The sequence below is a fragment of the Sinocyclocheilus grahami genome, unplaced genomic scaffold, assembly GCF_001515645.1.
Source record: "Sinocyclocheilus grahami isolate Dianchi unplaced genomic scaffold, SAMN03320097.WGS_v1.1 scaffold1132.1, whole genome shotgun sequence".
Taxonomy (NCBI): Eukaryota; Metazoa; Chordata; class Actinopteri; order Cypriniformes; family Cyprinidae; genus Sinocyclocheilus; species Sinocyclocheilus grahami.
In genome coordinates this window covers 88472-96359 of record NW_015506311.1, presented here as the reverse complement: position 1 = coordinate 96359, position 7888 = coordinate 88472, and the positions used below count along the sequence as shown (strand labels likewise).

The 7888-nt window shown below is 35.9% G+C and overlaps 1 protein-coding gene across 3 annotated transcripts in view; it reads right to left on the bottom strand.

The window, feature by feature from the left end:
• Window positions 1–7438, bottom strand: part of LOC107567193 (poly(rC)-binding protein 4-like) — an 89125-nt gene extending 81687 nt beyond the window's left edge. For all 3 annotated transcript variants that reach the window (XM_016252834.1, XM_016252836.1, XM_016252837.1), the window contains exon 1: window positions 7317–7438. The gene's annotated coding sequence lies outside the window, so the exon portion shown is untranslated. The remainder of the gene's footprint in view (window positions 1–7316) is intronic.
• Between the last annotated feature and the right edge of the window lie 450 nt (window positions 7439–7888).

Here is a 7888-nt window from a genome sequence, read left to right as displayed (position 1 = left end):
GACAACTGTAGTCAAATTCCTTGACACGTCTGTGTGTGGTGGTTCTTGATGCCTTGACCCCAGCCTCAGTCCATTCCTTGTGAAGTTCACTCAAATTCTTGAATCGATTTTGCTTGACAATCCTCATAAGGCTGCGGTTCTCTCGGTTGGTTGTGTATCTTTTTCTTCCACACTTTTTCCTTCCACTCAACTTTCTGTTAACATGTTTGGATACAGCACTCTGTGAACAGCCAGCTTCTTTGGCAATGAATGTTTGTGGCTTACCCTCCTTGTGAAGGGTGTCAATGATTGTCTTCTGGACAACTGTCAGATCAGCAGTCTTCCCCATGATTGTGTAGCCTAGTGAACCAAATTGAGAAACCATTTTGAAGGCTCAGGAAACCTTTGCAGGTGTTTTGAGTTGATTAGCTGATTGGCATGTCACCATATTTTAATTTGTTGAGATCGTGAATTGGTGGGTTTTTGTTAAATGTGAGCCAAAATCATCACAATTAAAAGAACCAAAGACTTAAACTACTTCAGTCTGTGTGCATTTAATTTATTTAATACACGAGTTTCACAATTTGAGTTGAATTACTGAAATAAATGAACTTTTCCACAACATTCTAATTTATTGAGATGCACCTGTACTAATACCTTGTGTGAGAAATAAACTGAAATTTAAGTCATTATTATTTTATTTTAGTATTTTTATTTTATTTTAACCTTAATTCAGTTAGTTTCCAAGGAAACATTTAAAAGTTTTCATCTAAAAAATAAATATATATATATATAATTTTATTTAATTATTTTATTTTAGCTTAGCTTAGCTTAGTTTAGCTTAGCAATATTTCCGTTAACAAAACAATTCTTGGTAGTTTTAGTTTACAATAACAACACTGCTCCAAAAATGACAAAAAGGGCCATAAAAGTCTCATAATAGTGGTTTATGTGACTTTGTGTGATATATTCCAGCTCTTTGAAAACCAGACTGAAATTTAAGTCAATATTTGCATAATCTGTAGCTGTGTATTCACTGTGTCAGGTTTGATATCAATGACACCAAACGGCACTGGGTTTGAACATGCAGAAGTGCAAATAAAATCAGGTGCTTTTTGCAGCTGGACAGTCTGTCACCACTATTTTCATTGTAAGGAAAAGAGCAGCGTGAACATTCTGCTAAACATCTTCTTTTGAGCACCACGGAAGAACGGAAGTCCGTTTGTGAACTACATAAGCGGATGTTCATTTGTGGGCGAACAATCCCTTTCATTTATTTTTCTCTTAACTAGCACTAGCTTGCAGCGGAGACAGGAACACGGTAATTAATTGAAGGACATCGTTAGTTGGAGAGATTCAGGGGAAAATATCTCACACTAATTAACATGTGTCTGTGTTTCAATTAACAATGACCTCGATCTCTCAGAAAGCAGAAAAATAAGGGAAAGCTTGTTCGGAGCAGTGGGCTGCGTTTCGCGCATTCTGCTCGCTAGCACACATGAAACAATATATGCATTCTCTTTCTATGAAAGCACCGTTCTGTTGGAAATTATTCAGCAGAGGCCTTCATAAATCGACTGAACAATTACACAATCCTCGCTAACTCTAACAGTCGTTTTAAACCGCAAATATCTGTGCATTCTTTTATCAAAACGACAATGTTCTCTCACTTTTCACGAGCAGGTCAAACGTGTCGTGTTTGCCGGAAATCATCTTCAGCGTTTTGATTGCAACCTTGCCAGCTGGCTTTGATACCTTGATCTAAAAATTCTCAGAGCTCTAAATTGCAACACCTCTCTTCCAAAGAAATATATCAAAGACGCTCGGAAAAAGTTGGAAGCACGACATTGACAGTGGGTGAGGAAGGGGGTGCTGTTGTGACATTGATGGGAGAAAACTTCGACTGAAGCAGATATGAGTGTAAAACAACCTGCATAATGGAACGCTTCTAAGTTTAGATACAGTCTCAAGACAAAAGCAACAACCTTGACGCTATACGTTAGAAGCTGGCTGCAATAATGAGATATGATGTCCGTTTCAAATTAACATTCATTAATTCTCCCCTTTTTGTCAAAACCAGTAATCTGAAAGAAGAATGAAAATGATACCACACTGAAAAATAAGTGTAGGATTTACTTTCACTAGCAATTTCTGAAATTTAATAGAAATTACTTTTTTTTAATGTGAATCTTCATGCAGCTCTTTTCCATACTGCAGTCCATAGTGACTATAAATAAATACATACATACATAAAACAAAATGTCAGAAATAACTACAAAGAAACGGCAAGTGACACTGAATATGTGAAATTTTAAAGTACAAAGATTGAAATCGTTTTTTTTTTTGTAAAACATATTTCAATAGTCTTTGTTTTATTTGCAACTTCTGAAAATCTATTTATACAGTGCATACAGCAAGACCTAAAATATCAAATAAAGCTTTGTGGTGACAAAAAGAGATACCAATGGACCAGTCTGTCAAAAATAAAATTCGCTGCATTACCTATAAATGTACCAGACGGGGAAAATATACTCATGTAAGCTGACAAATGTAGCTGAAGGAAGTGCTATAGGAGGAGAGTCTGGTGGAACAGTTGTTTCAGCACCAAACACACTGTGACAGCAAGTTTGGTCTCTTTCTGCATGACTCAATGGAGCTAATTTGTTTACCTCATATGACAGACGTTAAGCCATTGTTATGCAATCAATCTGTCAATACGCTGGTTTCTTTTTAATTAAAGGGACAGTTCACCCAAAAACTAAAATTCTGTCGTGGTTTATTCACCCTCACTGTGCTGAGCTAAAGATGATCACCGGTAAACTGAAGCGCTCTTTTAACTTAACCAAACGCATTCTATATGAGATAAATCAGATATACATCAAATAAACACAATATTACAATGTACAATTGCACAAAAGGCTGCAAACGAACAGCGCGCATCTGAAGTGTCTCTGAAGGAAATAATGCATTATTTATCGGCTTTAAGATATCGGCCAAAATTTCTTATCAGGCCGATACCGATAACAGAAAAAATGAGCCGATATGGGCCGATACCGATATGGTGGCCGATATATCGTGCATCCCTACTTCATTCCAAACCTGTGTGCTGTTTTTTTCTTCTTTTTCTTCTTCTGTGAAACACAAAAGAAGAATTTTTGAAGAATCTTCATGCAGCTATTTTCCATATGGCAGTCTATGATGATTTAAAAATAAATAAATAAACTTAAAATTCAGTTTGATACTGATAAGCCATTAATTCTTTTTAATAATTCAAGTTATGGTCGATAATCGATAAATAGCTGATATTTTAAATACAATACTATGTTGTCTAAAAATATAAATTACATAATATAAATAAACCCTATAAACAAAACATTAAACAAACAAAGGATGCACTAATATTTACAGTTTTTGTTCTGACCAATAATTGATACATGGCTGATACAAAAATTCAATACTATTTTGTTCTAAATAAATCCCTTACAAACTCCCTTTTATGTTATGAACAATAATCGATAAATGGCTGACATTAAAATTCAATACTAATTTGTCAAAAAGTATATTACATACTAAAAGCAAAACATATCGATAAAACATGATATAAATGAATTAATAGGCTAGTTAAATGTAACAAATGAAGTCGGTGTTAGATGATCTAAATGTAAAACTAGTCAGAAAGAAGGACATGCACCATTAAATATCCAAATATTGACTAATATATAGCCAATATGGGCTGAAACAACATAAAAAATAAAAATAATATAAAAAAGTAATATTTGGCTGTTGATATCTCTGTTTTTTTTCTTTATTTTATTTTATTTTATCATGCATATATTGGTAATACATCCCTAAAACATTCCCTTATCTCTTAAAGTACTTAAAATACTAATAATAGGTCATTGAAAATGTATTGCACAATATATATGAAATAATTAAAATATTTAATTTAGCAGTGTAGTAAAGGAGAAGTATTTGGTTGAACTGTTATTTCAAAATCAGCCAGAAATAAATAAAACTGAGCTCGCTTGGCTATTATAACAAAAGCTTCAAGTAACTAGAAGTGGAAACTGTTTCCTTCATGATTTATTTTTATTTTTTTTGCAAATAACCAATCTTTTTGCGAGTTTGTAAAGACGTGGTCACTACTTTGTATAGGAAAAGAGCTGCAAAATCTCTCCTTTCCTTTTCCACAGACAAAAGAAAGTCACATGGGTTTGGAACAACATATAATGACTGAATTCTGTGCCTTAAATTCAGTTAAATTCAGGCCCAGTCGTATCAGTTTTGACAGTCACATTTCAGCCCAAGGGCCAAGTTTGCTGATGCCAGCGTACTTGTAAGTGGTCAATATCTTCTCCGATCTTTTTTTAAACACAGAAACCATGTATGATCAGCTCTGCCGCCACGCGCCCGAGAGCCTTGTGACGCACCACGCGCTGCAAACTCACCCGAAACAAACAAACGGCAGACACAAGTGAGAATTTGCATGAATCACATGCATGTCACGCTGACAAACTTAGCACCCTCACGCAGCGCCAAGTGAGCCTGCGCTCTTATCTTTAATGCTGGATTCCTCACAGACGCCTGCAGTGTTTTTAGGGGGTTGGGGAAGCGCGTTGTTTTGTGGGGATAAAAATAGTGTTGTAGATCAGAATGTGGAGGAGAAAAGGGCCTCGTGCAGATTAAACCGCAGTTAATCGCCCGTCTGTGACGCCGAATGCCATTGTGTGTTAGGTGAACTTCAAGGAGGAGGTCTGAAGATCTTCCAAGCAAAGCCGCTCTTGGTTTTGGCTTTGTTTTGGAAGGATGTTTGCACTTCATCCTCTTTTTTCCTTCTTAAGTCATTCATCAGGTTTTTTTGGCCTCCTCATTTCCTCAGCCAGAGAGGCAATTTGTTTTCCTATAATCTCGCTTTGAGGGAATATCAGTTTGAGTTGACAAGGGACTTAATCAAAGAACCAAAACTATTGTGCTTTGGTGCAGATTTATCCACACTTTAATGGCAACAATTACATCACCACGTCTTATTTTGTAATAGACATTTCATAGGAACCGAATAAATGCAAAACGTCAGTTTCTTTGCAACTTCGAAGGACTTATTGTGAAGGACATCTCAGAGTAATGTTCTTCAATAGGCGATAAGGACAAGCTACGAACACGTCTCTGTACACCCTATTAATATCCAAAGTTAACTTCAAAGCTAGTTTGTACAGCGAGGCAAAAGAACAGCAACAAAGATCTCTATTCAGTGATTCGGAGAAGAAGAATTAGCTGCTCACATGCCAAACAGTTTAGCAGAGAAAATGCCATGAGCACAATGAGGTTTTTATTCTACATTACAAGTTCAGCTGGAGCAGTCAAGCTTTTACTTCATTTCTAGGTGATGGAGAATCATTTGAATAGCTGATCGACTCTATTATTCCACAAATGCCTTAATAATATTTGCAAATACATTATATAATGCAGTAACAGTTATGCATAACTACACTCTAAAAAATGCTGGGTTGTTTTAACCCAATGTTGGGTCAAATATGGACTAACCCAACTGTTGGGTTACATTTTGGTTACATTTTTAAATTAGCTTTTTAACCCAACAGTTGGGTTAGTCCATATTTGGCCCAACATTGGGTTGAAACAACCCAGCATTTTTTAGAGTGTATATGCTTAACATATCAGTAGATCCTCCTTTTACATTCAAATATTATATATATATATATATATATATACACTGTAAATTTAATTTTTGAAGTTGTAAGTTAAACAAACTACATTGTTGTATACAATAATGTATTACAATTTTTTTTCTACTTCAAAATTTCATGTTTAATTATACGTATTTCTTTGTAGTTATTTGTGAAATTTAATAAGTGAAAGTAAATCAAACACCAATTTTTCTCAGAGTAGTACCATTTTATATGATATCATGTCAAATTTATAAAAAATATGAATATATAACATTTTTAATAAATTGTTTTTTAAACAATATATAGATATATGGATAGATCGATAGACAAATAAACAGATAGATAGACAGACAGACAGACAGACAGACAGACAGACAAATAAACAGATAGATAGACAGACAGACAAATAAATAGATAGATAGATAGATAGATAGATAGATAGATAGATAGATAGATAGATAGATAGATAGATAGATAAATAGATAGATAGACAGACAAATAAACATAGATAGACTGACAGACAGACAGACAGACAGACAAATAAACAGATAGATAGATAGACAGATAGACAGACAGACAGATAGTTAACAGATAGTTATTCAAAAAATATTTGACAGAAATTGACAGAAGAATAAAAACTTAACAGAATAATAATAATAATAATAATAATAATAACGTTAAATTAGAGGGTGATGGAGTGAAGAAAGGTTTGATTATGGAGGAAAATTGTTCCAAACAGCCAATGCACTCTCCTGGATGAGTTCAATTACAAAGATGCTCAGTCATTCAGTCACTGACCCGAGCAAATTAGTATTTGCACTAATTGCAGGGGTTCGGCTCCCGGTCAACCTAATCAATTAGAGAGCATCCGAAATCAAATCACATGTCCAGAAGGAGTGATCACCCAGACCTCTGGCATCTATCTATGAACTTAAGTCCAGACCCAAACACATGTCATCCAAACCCCACACGTTTATAAAGGCTTCAGCTGGACCAACAAAGATTGATGTAGACGCTTTAATTACAAATAACTTTTTTTCGGTTCTGTATTAAACCTTTAAAGAAACTAGAAACCAATATGTTGATATGCATAAACAACTTATAGGCTACAAACAGCCTTATACAACCAAAACGTTGCGTCATAACCTTACAGTGCTGCAAAGAACCAATAAACAATCTTCAGCTTGAGTGAGATTTGAATCCTAAATCACTAGGGTTGGGTTGGTTCAGCTCTTACTTTGCATTGGCTTAATCAGATTAACTAGTCTAGCAATCTAAATGTACAAATCAATTTGGTCGCGTAATCTCTACGGACGGTAAATGTTGCGCGTTATGCTAATTTAAACAATAGGTTCAAACAGCTGCGAGGTAAACTGCTCCATAAAACGTTCATTAAGCTGTAAACTTCGCCATTCCGATTCATACTAGTTGTTTAAGTTGTATTAGTGGTGCTGAAACGGACCCGTACACAACGCGCGGAGCTGTTTTTTGCCATAACAGCAGCAGCAGCAGCAGCAGCGCTTTAATACGCGATTCTGGACCATCTCTCACTTCTGACCGGAGCAGATTAACTGCGGATGCGATTACCAAAAGCTATACAAATACGATATGCATACAGAAAACAAGATAGCTGGCATAATAATGCCGTCTTACCTGGTAATAATGAAGTTGAATGCGCTGATAACACGATGCGAATTTAGATGATAGCCTACACTATATATTCCTCGCTGATGTCCACATTGTCAGTGTCAGGCGCTTACTGTAAGAGAGAAAACCCCGATGTCAGAGAGAGAGAGAGAGAGAGAGAGAGAGAGAGAGAGAGAGAGAGATGCGAATTTAGATGATAGCCTACACTATATATTCCTCGCTGATGTCCACATTGTCAGTGTCAGGCGCTTACTGTAAGAGAGAAAACCCCGATGTCAGAGAGAGAGAGAGAGAGAGAGAGAGAGAGAGAGAGAGAGAGAGAGAGAGAGAGAGAGAGGGAGGGGTGGCCAAATGAGATAGGACCATCCTATCCAATTACAAAAGACGAGGGTTAAAAAGAACAACAATGCACAGCCATATGCCGAGGACAAAACGCCCTAGTGTCTTCTTTTGAGCCTCTGTCTTTTCTCGGTTATTTCATAAGAAATGTGTCGGATATTTTCTTTCAAACATAACGCCATAATATTTGTGGTGCAGTTATGCTGACGGGGAATGGCAGGGAGAAAGATTCGATTCGA